Source organism: Hemibagrus wyckioides, linkage group LG14 (genome assembly GCF_019097595.1).
Source record: "Hemibagrus wyckioides isolate EC202008001 linkage group LG14, SWU_Hwy_1.0, whole genome shotgun sequence".
NCBI classification, from domain to species: domain Eukaryota; kingdom Metazoa; phylum Chordata; class Actinopteri; order Siluriformes; family Bagridae; genus Hemibagrus; species Hemibagrus wyckioides.
Window position 1 is genome coordinate 11,267,441 of NC_080723.1, and position 18,606 is coordinate 11,286,046.

The window sequence follows — 18,606 nt, forward strand, 5'->3', positions numbered from 1 at the left end:
ATCTTCACAATAAATCATGTGTCTAAGTTTTAATCAGTGTATAACTTCATTCATATGCATTCATTTAACCTGTGTAATCTGTTGTAATGAAAGTCATTTGATCATAAATGTTTGTGGGAGAGAGAGAGAGAGAGAGAGAGAGATGGATTGTTATATTTAAAATGTATTTGTTAATATAATTTTATAGCAGAAAGCATTTCACATTACAAGGATCATCTGCTTTTCATGGGCATCACATAAAGGTGCGTCACTCCACAAAGCTTGCTCTTGTTACTCTTAAATTTGCCAGTTGTGAACTACTTGAAGAATCAAACATGGAGAGGACCCAGTCGTTTTGAACAGAAGGACTTAGTGAATAAATGGACAATACAAACACAATTGCATAGATACCTTTTATTAATCAGCCTTCAGATTCTTACTGCTGATGAGAGGTATGCATCTTGTGGTAAGGCCTTTATATTTCTGGCCCCCATGGTAACATTGTGATACATTCACACCTGCCCTGTGGCATCAATGACTGTAATTTTCGTCTCAAATTGAAATGTATTCAGTTTATAGCAAAAACTATAAAGCCAGCCTTGCTGTTGCAATACAATTTTAGTGGATTGTATGCGTTCATTTACATTACAGGAAAATCAAGTTTCCAGTTTTTATAAGCATGCTTCTAATTGTATAAATATCATCATATATGTAAAAGCAGGCTAATGAAAGTAAAGCTTTTTTTTTCTTTTTTTTTAAAGTAGGCTTTTTTTTTGTGGCTGCTGCATGAAGATAAAGTCTTCAGAGTCCAAGAGCATCTTCTTTAACCTGACAGCCCAGCAGAGCGTTTCCTGCCTGGACACACTCTGACTGGTTGACCACTGAAACACACACCATCATCATCATCATCACGATGACAGCAAGACAATGTAAAGATGTTAGTGTTAAATATTCTCACATTGTGCTGATTAGACATTTCCCTTAATCAGTAAACTGCTTCATTGAAATATAGACTTTTTCAGTCAGTAAAAAGTGCATTACTTTGTTTAATTGTTTTATATTACAGTTATGTAACTGATGTTAAAATGAAGAACTTACCTTTCTGACTGCGGATCCATGCCACCGCCTTCATGGCCAAAAACTGCCACTCAACCTGTGCATCAATCTTAAAGCCATGCAACCAAATCAGAGCCAGAAGTGTAGCCCAGACATCTGGCTTCACCTGCACACAAAATACAAACAATAATATTACATACACTCACCAACACCATACATATACTCAAACATGAGAATGAAGAAAAAGTGTGATCTCTGTGACTCTGGTTGTGGTAGTGATGTTGGTATCAGTAGGGCTGGTTTCAGAGACTGCTGATCTCCTGGAATTTTTACTCACAGCAGTCTCTACAGTTTACACAGCATGGTGGGGAAAAAACATTATTAAGTGAGTGACAGGTCTTTGGGTGAAACACCTTGCTAAAAGTGAGGTCAGAGGTTTGTTTAAACTGCAAGGATGCAGTAACTCAAATAATCACTTTGTACAATGGCGGTGAGCAGAAAAGCATCTCAGCATGCACAAAATGTCAAATCTTGAAGTTGATGAGCTACAACAGCAGAAGACTACACTGGGTTTCCTCAGCTATTAGCCCAGAACAAGACTCTTATGAGGCTCTCATGGGCACAGACTCACCCAAATTGGACAGCTGAAGATTATAAAATAAATCAATAAATAATAAATATATTTTTCCAGTCTTCACCTCTCCAGTTCTGATGAGCTTTTACCCACAATAGCCCCAGGTTCCTGTTCCTGGCAAACAGGAGAGAGACCTGATGTGGCCTTCTGCTGTTGTAGCTCATCCACTTGTAGGTTGTAAGATGCTTTTCTGCTCACGATAGTTGTAAAGTGTGCATATTTGAGTTACTATCAGCAGATTCTGAAATACTCAAACCAGCCCAATGCCAACATTTATGTCACAATCACTGTCACAGAGATCATTTTTTCCCCAATTTTTATATTTGATGTGAGTATAACATTTGTTTGTTTATTTTGTGTTTAATTTGGCTATATTGTTATATATAGCTATATTGTTTTTGGATATCTAGTATTTCAATTCTCCAGCCAGCACCCCCCCCCATGTCCTGCCATCCCTGTTCTGCTCGGATGTGCCTATTTCTGCAGTGTTTTTTGGCAATGACCCTGATTGATTTTTGACTGCTTTTTCTGTCAATAAACCTCATGCATACAGTATGGATTGTGTTACTCTGCCTACATAAACCCCTTGAAACTATTTATTTCCCCATAAGCATTATTTCTTTTCTTAAACTTGACATTTTTATGGAATGACTCTATTAGATATTTGTAATTAGCAATAAGTATTATTACAGTAAAAACAGTAATAATTTAGGCTTTAAGGTTAGGGTTAGACATGTTACATGTTACACAGACATTTAATGTATATAAACCTGTGCAGGAATCTGCTCGATCAACTCTTTTTCTCTCTTTCCAAACACCTCTGCAAGTGTAGACTCAATTTCCCAGCAACCTGAAGCCTTCTGGAGGGAGATGAGCTGTATCAGTGGGTCCTTTGGAGTTTCTACAGAGACAACTGTCTAGGTATATAAGCACATATTGGAAAAAAAGCCCAGCATGCACACACACACACACACAGATACATATATATATATATATATATATATATATATATATATATATATATTGTGTTCAGTTCTCAAATCTTGAACATTTTATAAGAAATTTCTTTTGTGGATGTTTGTGTGTAGGTACATATATATATATATATATATGTACCTACACACAAACATCCACAAAAGAAATTTCTTATAAAATGTTCAAGATTTGAGAACTGAACACAATTACATGAATTAGCAGACTACTGCACTATTGTCCAACAATCCTACACTATCACAATCATTTCACGTGACGTTCAGTCATGAGGTCGAGCAGTTTATGAGGTAAGTTTTGGATCTCATTTCAGCCTCAGTCAACTGAATGTGGCACACATGCTTCCAGAATTTGTTGATGTTTCATGTTCCACTGGCTGTCACATATCCTCAAAGCCTAATAAACATAAAAGCCTAATCATTTGGGATGTTCAGAGATTCTGAACATTTTTATTATTATTTTTTAAATGATTTTTTTTTTTTTAATTTTTGTTAAATACACTACAATAACAGAAAAAGAATGATATTAGTCTCATGTTCAACAAGTATTTAGAAAGTTTACTGGTCAGTTGCTCATGGGAACTAAAGGTGTTACATCTGTATATGTTTAGTGTTCATTATATTCATACTTAAAAATGTTTGGTTCCTGCTTGATCATTTGTTACAGGTTGAGGGTGGAGTTAGCCATTAATTAGAAGCTCTGTATCTCATTAAAGTAAGGTTTCTCTCTCTCTCTCACTCGAATCAATATTGTTTTTATGTATTTGGCCTCATATGACCATTCTCAACAGGTCTCATTACCGCTCAGTTGAATGTCATTTAACAGAGAGGTACTGATTAATGTGGAAGCAAGCAAAATATCTCGAGATGAAAGAAAATTCGATTATATTTTTACAAAAATACCCTTTCACAAGAGAATTAAGACTTCTCTGACCCAGGAGAGGCTGAATGCACTGGCCATGCTGTCAATAGAAAATAGACTGGTGACTGAGATGACTGACTTTAACCAGGAGAAATTTGCAAGCCAGCAAGAAAGGAAAGCAAAATTTGTTTTCAAAAAGTGCCACTTCCCTGTGATTAGGCAACTTTCCAGTGTGTGTGTTTTTTTAATGATTACCTTCATTGAATTCAAATTCACTGGTTCATAGTACACTTATTGCATGCTTTAACAGTTGATTTTAGCAGTAACACTTATAATATTTTATCTTAGCACTAATCATACATAATCACCTGATAAATGCCTATTTACCTGTCCTGCATTACTAACAGTTAGATTTTAACTGCTAAAATTTTTTAGCAGCAGCCACCACTGCTGTAATGGTTCCAGCTGCCCTCTGCCCACCAGTATTCGTCTGAATACTGAGTCACTTCCGAGGAGTTTCTAGGAAGAGGGGATTCTGTAGGTGGGGGGATTCTGTAATGGTTCCAGCTGCAATTCCTCCTCTGCTGCTCTACATCAGTAGAATGCTTCAAATCCACAATGACTACACACATCCCCAAGAAATATAATGACTTGAAGGAGGCCTTTAACAAGGAATGTTCCATGGCATTACATCTTCGTCGCCCATAGGACTGCACTCCTGAACCATAGTCAGGGTCTATTCCCATGGTCAGGGGAGACCGGACATCCCAGCAGTGGACGACTGTTTCCAATGGAGCAAAGATGCATGGGAGAGGGCTCACATGCACCTCCAGAGGGCAATTCAACGCCTGGAGCTTCAAACCAATTGTCAAAGATAACCTCAGCTCCCCTATCAACCAGGTCAGATGGTGTGGCTCTCCAAGCAAAATATTAAGCTCAAGCTACCAAGCAGGAAACTAAGCCCCTGATTTATCGGCCCGATCAAAATATTATGCCACATAATACTGCTTACAATTGCCGTCCCATTATCTCAACCTCCTTCCACGAATCCCTTCTCAAGCCCGCTCATGTTCCCCATCCACCAACGACCCAAAAGATAGCCCCCCTCGGCCGTTGGACATAGATGGCACACCGGCATATATCGTATGCTCCATTGTAGACTCACATCATAGAGGGGGATGGCTCACTGATTGGGAGGGGTATGGCCCAGAGGAGCAATGCTGGGTAAATGCGGATGACATCCTGGACCCCTGTCTCCAAAGAGTTTTATAGAAACCACCCCAGTCGACCAGCACCCAGTCGACCAGCACGCAGACACCAGCGTTGCCCTCGTAGGAGAAGAACACCTGTAGGTGTTCCTAGGAGGCAGGATTCTGTAATTATTCCAGCTGCAATTCCCCCTCTGCCCTGCCAGAATACAGAGTCCGAACCACTTCCAGGTCAAGGTTCACTTCCTGGTTTTAGCATTTTTAAGCTATGCTCACAGTAGCTTTTGTGCGTAGAATGGCAATTTCTATTGTGTGCCAAGTCATTCTTTGTTCCATTGGTCAGTGTTTCATTGTGTACCGACCTTGCTTGTGTTTACATCATTCTGCCTGTTTCTGGCTAGAGTTTTTTTGGATTAATTTGCACTGCGGACTGTGTCTACTGTGTTTTGGATTTTTGTGTGTCAAAAATCACAGAAACAATGCGTATTAGACCAGATTACTTGGTGTAGCCTGTGGTTGCTTGTTTTTGTAAATATATGTATCTTTGTTCTTTTTTCCTCCTTGCATTAATAAATCACCTACCTTTAGGTAAACACTGAGATTCTTACATGAGAGGACATGCTCTGAGCACTTGGGAATTTTGTGCACTACCTGTAGGACAAACCAAACAAATGCATGCATCACTGAGACACATATCCATACACACAAATCTGGAGTAGTAACTGATATAGATTATGAGTTTTATTGTCTACAATCCTGACGTGTATGTACAACCCGAATTCCTTAAATGTTGGGACGTTTTTTAAATTTGAATAAAATAAAAACTAAAAGAATTTCAAATCACATTCACCAATATTTTATTTACAATAGAACTTAGATAACATAAATGTTTACATTTTAAAATTTTACAAATTTGATGCCAGCTACAGGTCTCAAAATAGTTGGGACGGGGGCATGTTTACAATAGTGCAGCATCTCCTCTTCTTTTCAAAAGAGTTTGGAGACGTCTGGGCATTGACGTTATGAGTTTCTGGAGTTTTGGTGTTGGATTTGGTCCCATTCTTGCCTGAAGAGTTCGTGGTCGTCTTTGACGTATTTTTCATTTAATAATGCGCCAAATGTTTTCTATAGGTGAAAGATCTGGACTGCAAGCAGGCCAATTCAGAACCTGGACTCTTCTACCATGAAGCCATGCTGTTGTAATAGCTGCAGTATATGGTTTTGCATTGTCCTGCTGAAATACACAAGGCCTTCTTTGACATAGACATCATCTGGAGGGGAGCATATGTTGCTCTAAAACCTTTATATACCTTTCAGCATTCATAGTGCTTTCCAAAACATGCAAGCTGCCCATACCGTATGCAATTATGCACCCCCATACCATCAGAGATGCTGGATTTTAAACTGAACACTGATAACATGCTGGCAGGTCTCCCTCCTCTTTAGCCCGGAGGACATGGCCTCTGTGATTTCCAACAAGCATATCAATATGAGTGATGCAGTGTCGTCTGAGGGCCTGAATACCAAGGGCATCCAACAAAGGTCTTCGGCCTTGTCCCTTACGCACAGAGATTTCTCAAGTTTCCCTAAATCTTTTGATTATGTTATGCACTGTAGATGATGAGATTTTCTATTGTGAAAAAAATATTGGCTCATGTCATGTGAAATCTTTTAGTTTTCATTTTATTCAAATATAGAAAATGTCCGAACATTTCCGGAATTCGGGTTGTAGTTAAAGGGAAAAAAGTTGCATACTTACTCTTTCTCTTGTTTGCTATAAGACAATTTCACAAATGTGTAAAGAAGAAATCAAATGTTAACAGATATGTTAATGGAATGTATATATGTAATGTATATATGTTCAGTGGTTCAAAACGTTTTTACTACAATTCTTTAATACACTACAGTAACAGAAAAAAAATGATATTAGTCTAAACATTCTTTGTTCAACAAGCATTTAGAAGCATTTACAAAGTATAATGTTCAATGACTTACAGGATCCAAACAATCCTTTTAACTTTGTAGGCAAACCTATTTTAATTAAAAAAAAAAGGAAACAAAACGGTAAGTCATGAATCTGCTCAAAAAGGCTAAAGCTCAGGTCACACACAATTATTTATGTCAGATATTTATTTATTTAGTTAGTTAGTTATTGCAGGCATAAAATTCCTTGGATCCTTGACTAGTAAACAGTGATTAATACACTCTCTGTCTTTGTGTTGTATATTAATCTCTTCTGGCTTTTAGCTTACTACACTGGGCCACATTTGCCTCAAGTACAGAGTTTGTTTCTAGTTATTAAATGCTACACTTCATGTTAATAGGCACAGAGATCTTCGCCTTCTTCCTGATATTTCTAAGTGTGTTGATGTTCTTGACAGTAAAAAGTCTCCAAACTTCTTCTAACCTGGCTGATACTCCTGTGCCAGTTACTGTTCCATTACAGTTGAGCTGCATTTCACCCTAGTGGTGGGTGTCAACTTTATTTGGGAAGTTAGTGGGAACATTAGTGATTCACTTAGTGTATACCATTAATTAAAAACAAAGGTTGAAAGTGTACAATCACCTGTATTAATTCAAAACTTCACATAACATCAAAGAAAACGTTACGTATATTTATGACAAATTCAAACATTTTAAAGAAGTTTGAAAGAAAGAAAGAAAGAAAGAAAGAAAAAAAAGAAAGAAAGTTAATTGACAAAATTAATAGTTTCAGTGTTAATAAAATATACCCGCATTGATTCATGTTTATTCAATTCATGTCTCAAAATCTTCATCAGGTAACAAAAGTTGTATTACTGCATGATCCGAAGTGTTAAATGTTGATATTTTAAACTTGGATGTTTATGCTGGAAAATGGTATTAAGCTGCAATTCTGAATTTTGTCACAGCACAAGAGAATGTCTGGATACTATAAAGATAACACGCAGCTGAAATAAGTGTTGAGCGATTAAAAAAGGCCCTTAACCTTCTTTGCTCCAGCGGTAACATTATGGCTGACTCTGAGCTCTGATCCTAACAGTGTCATCTGTCTATGTTCAGTGGTGATTCGTGTAACTCTAAAATAGTTGTTTTATCAGATGTTATTTTAGCAGTTTCAAACAGTATGCAATAGCAAATAATTGATTAGAATCAAATATTCAAACTGACAATTATCTCTATGCCATTTAACTTTATAAACCATATTTTTAATTATTCTCAAAATGTACCATCAAATTACCAACATATTTGATGTAGGAAATTCAGTGTAATATTAGTCACATGACCCATAAATATTTATAAATTCCTGTGTTCAGTTACTTACTGAAAGGTGAAGATGCAACCTTTTTCCTTGCTGAACGTAGGCAAACAAAAAAAGCATGTTAGATTCTTAGTATGTTTGTCGAGTGTTTCGGCATAAAAGCACTATAACCATGATTACAAATTAAAATTAAAATGCCATAAATGCTGTGTTCTGTCACTTACAGCCAGATATTCCAAGTCCGAACGGAACTGTACGAACAAAAACATGACGTTGTTTTTTCCACGTGATCTGTGTAATGTGTTAATCAAAATGCTGTGTTCTGTTACTTACATCCACATGACTTCAATGTACATGCCGGAAACATCACTGTACATACACAAACAAACACAGGATGTTAGTTTCTCCATGTGCAAAAAAGCATTAAGGTTGTAAATGCTGATCATAGTGATTCTCATATTATTGTGTATTAATATTATTATTATTATTATTATTATTATTACTATTATTATTATTATTATCATTATTATTACTACAGGTGAAGCGAACTGATACAAAAGAAGAAAAATACTGACTCGGTGTAGGAATTCTCCTCTTCACCAGCGGTCCCTTCACAGCTTGTTTGCTGCCCTTATGGACAGCTATGAAGGCTGTGTGTGAGCTGCTCACTCCAGACTGCTTACTCAGGTCCACCACTTTTTATCAGCTCCATCAACCTGCTCGTCCCTTTCCAGAGAGCGGATCAGAGAGCGAGCGCCAAGCCTGTGGATAGCCATCCTGTACACACACAATCTTACAATGAATAACAATTATACAGATAACTCTAACTGGGATAAATGTGACCATCTTTAATCTATTGAAGTTTGATCAATTTCCAGTCACATTCAAGTAGTTCAACAACATATTTATGTCAGGAACTACTGGGACAGTTCCCTGCCAGACCACCAGGTGACTCATCACAGCCTGCTTTTTTGTTTATGTATTCCCCACGTGTTTTGTGCCACGCCCCTCCTCTTATCCTGTCCGGTATAATTTCAAGGACTTATGTACTGGCATGGCCAAGGAATATCTGACAAGGACATCTGTTTGATCATCTGTTTGTGGGGCTTCGTCTGCACCACTTGCCTTTTGATCGGGTGGGGATGTGGACTTCCTGTGGGCAGTGCCACGCCCTTTCCTAATGCATGTTCCCACTTTCTCACCTGTCCCTTGTTTTCCCTTGATGTGCTGCTCTTTGAATGTTTGTCCTGCTGTCTTGGTTGGTGTCTGTCATTATGCTTATGTGTCGATATAACTGTGTATGTGTGCCTTAAGGCCAGATGCCATGTTATCTAGCTTTTTATGTTACAGTCATGCTTTGTTGAGGTTATTGTCCATGTCATAGTGATGGTTTATTTTTGTTATGTTTAATGTGTTTAGGTTTTGTATTGCTAAATAAAAACAGGCTATGATGAATCACCTGCAAGCCCCCCCTCTGGTGGTCTGGCAGGGACCTGTCCCAGTAGTTCCAGCAATTTAAATTAATACCACAAATCTACATACATTTCATTTTGAGATAAGTTGAATGACTCAAATCCTCCACAAACTGCTGGCTGGTTCATTTTATTGCACTGAACTAAAACTGAGTACTGCAAAGCTGATATTTATGACTATGATGAGTACGACAGCTAAAGCCATTTTTAGTTTACGGTCATGTCAGAAATAACTTAATCACAAACAGAAAATTGGTTCCTTTACACATTACAGAGTACATGTAGCAGTTACCCGTTGTTCTCGGCAGGCTTCAGGGAGAAGTCGACAGTGTTTGTGACCTCTTGATCTCCTAGGCGGTACTGCACTGATATTTTCCCCTTAGCATCTGGGTTCTGACATTCCTAGGGACAGAGAAAGTGAATGGTGATTACTAGGAGACCCAGTCATTTTCATGTAACAGACTCACAATTTAAACAATTGTTTGAGTTTAACCATTTATGAAATTCTGCATAAATCATTGACAATTCATGGACTGATAAATATAAAAACAAAGAGAATGCATGCAGTTTCCAATCAGAACAATCAGATTTAGAATATAGAGAAATGAGAAAGTTCTCATTTTCACCTCTCCTTTCAACTGGGCATAAATCAGTGCTCTTTGACCATGGAACAGTGATTTAATTTGTGGGCTCAGACGGTTGAAAGACAAACCAGACCAGTCCTCAGTGATATCAGTCACTGCTGGTTGTAAAGCATAGCGAAGGGACTGCATTACCTAACATTGGGAATGAAAGACAAAAAATGATCATAATGATAATGACAATAAGTGTGAAATGTAGTTTAAGATTTTCCAATAAAACGTGAAACGTGAGAGGCAGAGAACACGCAAAATTATCTGTACAAATATCAAATAATTTCAATTGCACTGTAATGACTATTAGTCTCTATTAGGTTTATTATTAGGCACCATTAGGCTGCGTACAATCTACTGTTATTTCTGTTAGTTTTCTTGTTGTTCTTTGAGAAGAAACCAGTCTTACTTTGGTCTGCATGCGATCCGTTCCTGTTATGAACTGGGCGTGGCCAGAACTGTTCTCAGCCAATCCTGTAATGAGTGCAGAACTTGCACCTTCACCAATCCCAAATGAGAAGCATCTGTTTAAACAAAGGAATAGATTATAAATCCCTTATGAGCCATCTAGAAATTTATCAGAAGAAAACTTATTGTGAAACACACCAAGTGTGTGATTATTAAACAGAGTGGGCTATGCTATTAGAGGAAAATAATCAATCATGGTGATTGTATGAAGTGGCCATAAAAGGGAGCCTTTCTTTTTCTCTCTTAAATTTAGAAATAAAAAAGTGACACATTGGAAAGCACTACCAGAGTCTCTTTTCATCAGTGTTAAATACGCCATTTACTTTGTAACTCTTTTCTCTATATTTTGTTTTGTTTTATCTGTATTTATTGTTAGACTTGAATAACGAGTGTCTGCCATACAAGTCCTTATCATTTTTTCCTGTAGAAAAGATACAGATGACTACTGAACTCCAGCTCCTTGGTTTAATTATTTGGCTTTTTATTATTTGCCTAATTTATTCCAGTTTGCTACTCAATTCTGAAAATAGAATGTTAATTGTAACAAAATATTTGTATCTCACAGTTAGCTATATGTATTTGAAATCATTTTAAATGCTTTAACTATTTGTAGGAAAATAAATTGTATGCATCATAAATGTTTTAAGCTTTAAGCAGCCCATGCCTGTGGAAATCAGCATTGCTCCTCACACAGTGAAGAACATCTTTGGTGTTTCCTACTTCACCATCTGTAAATATGAAGAGCTGAAACAGAGAGAAAAAAATCAGAAAACATTTTTTATTATTAAAAATTATTAGCAAAGACGCACTGCAGTGGTGCATTGCCTCACAGTCTAGTCAGGCTGGCTTATGTCCTAAATAAGCCATTGTCTAGGACACAAAGCCAAATCTCTAGAATTTGCTATAGATTCTGTAGTAAGGGATGCAAGAGTATCTATGGTAGCTACCTGCGTGATAATACCCTTAAAATCAGTAACTGTGCTGATTGACATTTTGCTTTTGAGATTTTTTGTATTGATTGAAATGACAGAGCAGGGAAATGTCCAGCAGACCATGACAAAAGTAGTGTTAGTATTGCAGCAACTAAGGTTCTTGATGCACGGTTCATGGCTTTTTATGGTTTTACGGTTGGTATGACAATAATACATTGTGAAGGGTGGAGGACTTCATAAATAAATATAAAAAGGAAGTGCTTAATAGGCAAATTAAAAAAATTTAATTATCCTGCTTGTCATGGAAAGATCACAGCAGGTTTGAATAAGGAATAATGTTACCTGTCTTGGGTGGTTGAGGACGCAAGGCTGCTTGTAAATGTGTTCCAGAGCTGGCAGAATCTCTGTGCCCCCCATATCTGCTTGCATCTCCTTTACCTTCTGCACAGCCTGCTCCATAGTGTCCTGACTGTACTGCACACTTTGACTAAAGCCGAACAACATACAGCAAACACAGCAAATTAACTAACTTGATCTATATCACTCTCACACACTCACTTCATCCAGGCCAGTTACCACAAGAACACTGGCCATGAGGTGGAACCGCAACCACCAGTCTTATGCATATGTTGCCACTGCATGCATTCCCATACATTCACAACTAGAGGCCTTTGATCTTTGCCAATATATCAACTAGCATGTTTTGGAACGTTGGTGGAATCCAGAGAACCCAGAGAAATCCCACATGGACATGAAAAAAACATGTTACCACAGAGACAGAAACCCAAACTTCCTTAAGGACCTGGAAGGAATCAGAACTACTTGTTTCTACCACCCAGCCTTTTATCAATTAATTTAATCTATTCTTGTGTCTGATTAGTGACAGAAATGTTACATTTTCACTGCTTCATCTGAGGGGAACTCACGGGAAGAAGGAATTATAACGAGATCCAAAACCATAGATGTTGAAGTAACAGTCCATGGGGAGACTCTTCAGTAGCAGGAGAAGAGTGTCCTAAACACATCATTACACACAGACAGTATTATTCTTAATTCAACCTAAATTTACATGGCAAAGGTTTTCATAAAAAAGAAAGAAAGAAAAGAAGTGTTACAGGTCAGTTAAGTGTTGAGACTTACCCTGGCACAGGCAATGCGTTCTTGTGCATCTGGTCCATTATACATGCTGCAGGACATACTGCCAGATCTGTCCATAACAAACACAAACTCACCACACGATGACATAGAGGACATCACTGACTCAGGAAACTCTGGATAGAAACTGACCATGACCACAGGATCTCCCATTAAAGATCCTTAAAATGGAGAAAAAAATCAACAGTATTGTAATGAAATGAAAGCAGGAAAAGAAGAATCTAACACATGATCAACCAAAATAGGCTTAGCATTTGTTCTTGTTTTAGGAAAGGTACTCAAAATTGTTTGAAATCTATAAACAGTGTGCCTTTCCTTGTACCATAGTTTAGTGAACATATTTGTGAAATTATACCTGGCTGTGCTGCAGGAGCTCCAGCCTCCACTATAGCCGTGAGCTGATGGGGATTCTGATAATATAGATACAGCTCAACATCTCGGTCAAACATGTGACCTGCACTAAGGCTTACCTAAACACACACACACACACACAGTAAATATACACATATACATAAGTGCACAAAAAACACACATGCTCTGATAAAAGTCTCTGCTACCATATAATCCAATTAAAAGTCATATGCAGATGAGAGGCTGTGTTTACTGTTAATGTGAGCATGACTACAAGAAGTAGTATGAGTCCTGAAATACATATTTAGACACTAATTTGTTATTTTATATACTTTAAGTGCATGTATATATTCAGATAAAACTGATGAAAAAAAAATTCATGCAAATTACAATTCTTAATGTTATCAGAGACAAAATTATTAAACAACACTCAAGTAGAAACAGCCATAGCAAAAACATACACATCACTGTCCAAAAAAATATTGCAAAGACAGCTACTTGATTATCTATTAACATAAAAATGTTGTATAAAAGTGGTTCTATTAAAGTGTCCAGAGTCTATTATATATACAAAATAATAACAATAGAAAGATTTTAAATGTACACTGTACTTACTAAGTAAATGGATAGATTTTTTCACTGTTTTAAAAGTGAGAAACTAATGAGAACTCATAAAAAGATGGGAGTAGAATCCATATGCGGTAGTTTCATAAACAAACACAGCAACAAATCGACTAACCCTAGAATTAATTACAAACTAGCACTACTTACATACAAGGCTCTAAATGGTTTAGCTCCCACATATCTAACCAGTCTTCTGACATGCTACAAGCCACCACGCTCTTTATGATCACAAAACTCTGGACTTCTGGTAGTTCCCAGAATATTAAAGTCTACAAAAGGGGGTAGAGTGTTTTCATATTTAACTCCTAAACTTTGGAACAGTCTTTCTGACAGTGTTCAGGGCTCAGACACAGTCTCCCAGTTTAAAAGTAGATTAAAGACATATCTCTTTATCTCGTACTACAGTATATCTGATTGAATGCACATTATCATCTAGTTCTGCTAATATTATGAATAGCAGCTATGCTAATTCCTTTCCACCTTTTTCTACCCATCCCAAGGCATCTGGAGATTGTGCCAGCTCCAGTAGACAGAGGCCAACCCTGCAAGGATCCTGAGGCATCCAGAGATGGCCCAACTTCAGCTGGATTCTGCTTTGTGGGGATTTGGGTATATCAAAGCAATGCTGCCAGCCCTATGTAGACTTCGAGGACAACAACAACCTCCTAATTAATACACACACTAACATTCTACATATGCTGTATCTGCATCACACTGTACACTGTACATAACTGCAGAAAGGTCATTGTTCATATCACACTCTTCAGTGTTTAGAATAATTTATAATCTCACTCTCTGGTGTCACCCAAATGAGGATAGGTTTCCTTTTTTAGTCTGGTTCCTCTCAAGGTTTCTTCCTCATACTAAGGGAGTTTTTCCTTGCCACGGTCACCACAGGCTTGCTCACGAGGGATGATTTTGTCTAACATCTAGGACTTTTTACACTATTTTTTTTTTTGTTTCCTATGTTCTGTAAAGCTGCTTTGAGACAATGTTCATTGTTAAAAGCGCTATACAAATAAAATGAAAATTGAAAAAATTTGAATAAATTTTGCACTCACTACCTCCCCACAAAGGTCTCTGTGTCTGTGTTCTGTCCCAGTGAGCTCTGAGTAGCCACAACATAGACAGATAAGTAACAATTACAATAAAAAGAAAATTCACACCTTTGCTTCAGTGTGGTCTGTGCTGAGGAACATCAGAGGTTCTAAAGGACATTTGGACTCCACTTTAGTGATGGGGTTTGGGGAGCTTATGTGTGCAGTAAAAGAGAGAGAGTAGGGGATACCAGTGGAACCAGTTATCTCCGATACTATTCCACCCCCTGTACCTGAAAATAAAACAGACAACAGATTATACAATACATTCCCCTGACGGATGATCCAATTATCTACATGCATGCCTGCTCATCAGGATTCATTACACTGAGATGTGACAGTAAAGTGTGTCAGATATTTTTCTGTAATATATGTTTAGTAAGTGACAGTAAGTTGTGTGCTGCTGGATGTGTGTGTTTAATACCAGCTGGTGTGTAGCGAGGGTTGAGCACTGCAGGCAGGCAGAACTGCAGTGAATGGTCAGCCTGCACACTCAGCTCAATGATATAGATGAAGGTGACAGAGGCGCTTTGGCGTGGGGGCAGAGAGCCCACACTCAGCCTGAACACGTCCACAGACTCCTCACTCTCCTCCAGCAGAAACGCCTGTTCACCTGAACTCAGTGCATCATCATACTGCTCCCGCGCCTGACACAGGGAAACATACATGTGTTAATGTTACATAACCCCTCACACTCCTTAGACATGTCCACCTACATTCATCATTCCATGCTGCACTGACATTCCTATTAACCAGACAGGTACCAACAGGTACACCTATTGTTTTACTTACCTCTTCTTTCTCCTGCACCTCAGCCACTATCTCCTGATCTGCAATCTTGGCACTGAATTGGCAGAGAGCTGCTTCTGAAGGCATGGGGAAGACAAATACAGCCTCCACAGGGTTATCTTCCTCATTTATATACTTCAGGGTGGAGGTCACTGTCGCTACATGCCCCTTAACCTGCAGATCCACCTCGATGTTCTTCAGTGGAACTAAACAGAAAACACCTGACATTCATATTTGTGCTTGCACACACACACAAAATATTATATCCCACACACAAATATTATATCACTGTAGTGTGAACTTAACCTTAACTTTTTGTGAGTAGTGTATATATATATTATATCATGAAAGTAGGGCATTTAAGCAGAAGCATGCAATGGTGATTTCCTCATCTCAAACAATTTATTGAAACAAAAGCCAATAACAGTGGTGGGTATACCACAACAAAAAATGTCAATGTCTCAATAATTTGTCATGTGCCCTTGACCATCAATTACAGCTTGACAACGACGTCTCATGGTGTTCACGAGTCATGCTGAGGCATGGCATTCCACTCTTCTTGAAGGGCGGCCCTCAGGTCATTGAAGTTCTGGGGTGCAGGGTTCGCCTCTACACGGCGACTCAGCTGATCTCATAGGTTTTCTATGGGATTCAGGTCTGGAGAAAATGCAGGCCACTCCATTTGAGGTACCCCAGCCTCCAGCAGCCGTTCCAGCCTCCAGCAGCCGTGCCTCTCACCTCCCTTAAATGTGCCTGGAGTTGAGTGGCTATCATCATCCGGTTCCGCAGGGCACTGTTCACAATGAAGCGGTCATGAAAGTGGGATGTGGCCAAAAGACGTCCACTTCTATGCCTTTCTGTGACTCTTCCAGTCTCTCTGTATCTCTGTCTCAACCTGCTGACGACACTCTGTGACACTCTAAGCTCAGTGGCCACTTCCCTCTAAGAATATGTCAAAATGTGAACAGCATGATGAAGAGGACTGTTTAAATACCAATTCTAATTGAACCAGAAAATTTATTGGTCGATTCATGGATCAAACACCAGCTGTGAATTTTGCCGTTAAGCACCTTGTTAGAGAACAGCAAGTTATGCAAAAAGTACTGAAACACTGAACAGTTGGACATGTGCATTCAAAAGTGTAGAGAAGGTCAAATTAAGTTCACCTGTAAAGGTTATAGTGCATTAGGTGCATCCTGAAATTTGTCATCAGGAGGAAGATGGATGGTCACAAACCATCAAGCAAAGCTGAGCTGTATAAAGTTTACCCAACAGCAATGTGAAAAACTGGTGGAGAGCATGGAGCCAAAACACATGCAAATCGGGGTTATTCCACCAAGTACTGATTTCTTAATGTTATTTAGCCAAAGCATTAACACAATTTGTTTACAAGTTATTTGCATTTTATTTTATTCGAGTTATTAAAGCTTTGCAAATACTGCATGATCTTGGGTTATTTTGATGTGTTGTCATTTCCTTTAAATATACACTCTAAATAACAATAGTTATATTTTGAATTTAGCAGAAATATTGTCAGCAGTTTCACAAAAAATGAAACAAAACTGTTCATCTGTTCAATACATGCACCTGTAATAAAACAAAAAAAACATAAGAAACTGATTATTATATATATATATATATCAGGCTTAACATGGTCACCCTTTCGCTGACCCTGTGTGTTGGGGTGTGTTTTACACTACATTACCCATAAGGAGTTGGGGAGTTGGAGCTGTTGTTCTTAATAAAATCTCAAGTGTACCCAGACCAGGGGCGATTCTAGGATTTTCATTTAAGAACTTTAAGATTTAAGATTTCATTTAACATTTGGAACATGGAACACCCTGCATTTGGAACATGGAACACCCCAAAAGAGATGCAGTTTTGGAGATGCTCTGATCCAGTCGTCTAGCCATCACAATTTGGCCCTTGTCAAACTCGCTCAAATCCTTACGCTTGCCTATTTTTCCTGCTTCTAACACATCTACTTTAAAGATAAAATATTCATTTGGTGCCTAATATATCCCACCCACTAACAGGAGCCATGATGAGGAGATCATCAGTGTTATTCACTTCACCTGTCAGTGCTCATAATGTTATGCCTGATTGGTAACCTTACCTCGATAGTAACCTTGCTTATTCATAGCTTAGGAAAAGTTTGCTAACCAGCTGAAGGTATCAAAAGATAGACCTGTACAATAAAACAAATTTCATGTAAATGTTTTCATACGAGAGAGAGAGAGAGAGATAGTGAGAGAGAGAGAGAGAGAGAGAGAGAGAGAGAGAGCAACAAAATCTTACCTGGCTCATTTTTGTTTGTCAGCAGACCACAGTTCACCATTCTGCTCTTTGTGGGAATCTTTAAGGAAATATTGAAAAGAAATCGCAGTGAACAGTGCAATACCACACACACACACACACACACACACAAAACCTCAAAGCGAAACTGAAAGTATCAAACCCCTCCCAGTTTCCAGTAAGTTCACGCACTTGAGTTTTTGCCAAACATTTGACTCAGATTTTCTGCTCAGACTAATATTCATTGTACAGCAGCTGATGAGGAAGCTGTGGTAGGGTGAGGAAGGGTGTAACTTTGGTTTGAGAAGTGGGGGGCACAAAATGGAAATGGGAAATGTTTTTGATTTGAATCCCATTTCCTGCATTTACATACATTTAGGGACTATGGTGATACAAAATCCAGGAAATAATTAAGTTGATTCTAATGATAAATTCTGTCAAAAAGAATAGTAGGCTACTAAAAGATGTCTTACTTTCTATATTGCTTAATCGGGGTGATCACCAAGAGAATAATTTTATAAAGTCAAAAATGTCCACCATTTTTGTTTTGTGTGTGAATACAATATAATTAATGTAAATAATATTTGTAATTCCACTGTTAAACAAACTTTTACTTTAAACTGCTGTACCTGAAAATGTAAAATAAATCACTTGTTGTACCGGACGTTTGTCAGAGACACATCCACCAAACCGCAGGGGTTAAGAATAGAAAAAGCAAAAAGCTTTTATGAACTGTCTGTGTTACATCACTATTTTCGCAAAATTAATATGTAATATAATTTTATATAATTTTGTAACAATTATATGAAAATGTTGATCATT

The 18,606-nt window shown here is 38.0% G+C and overlaps 1 pseudogene; it reads right to left on the reverse strand.

The window, feature by feature from the left end:
• Window positions 1-2,437: 2,437 nt before the first annotated feature.
• Window positions 2,438-17,946, reverse strand: LOC131364525 (von Willebrand factor A domain-containing protein 5A-like; annotated as a pseudogene).
• Between the last annotated feature and the right edge of the window lie 660 nt (window positions 17,947-18,606).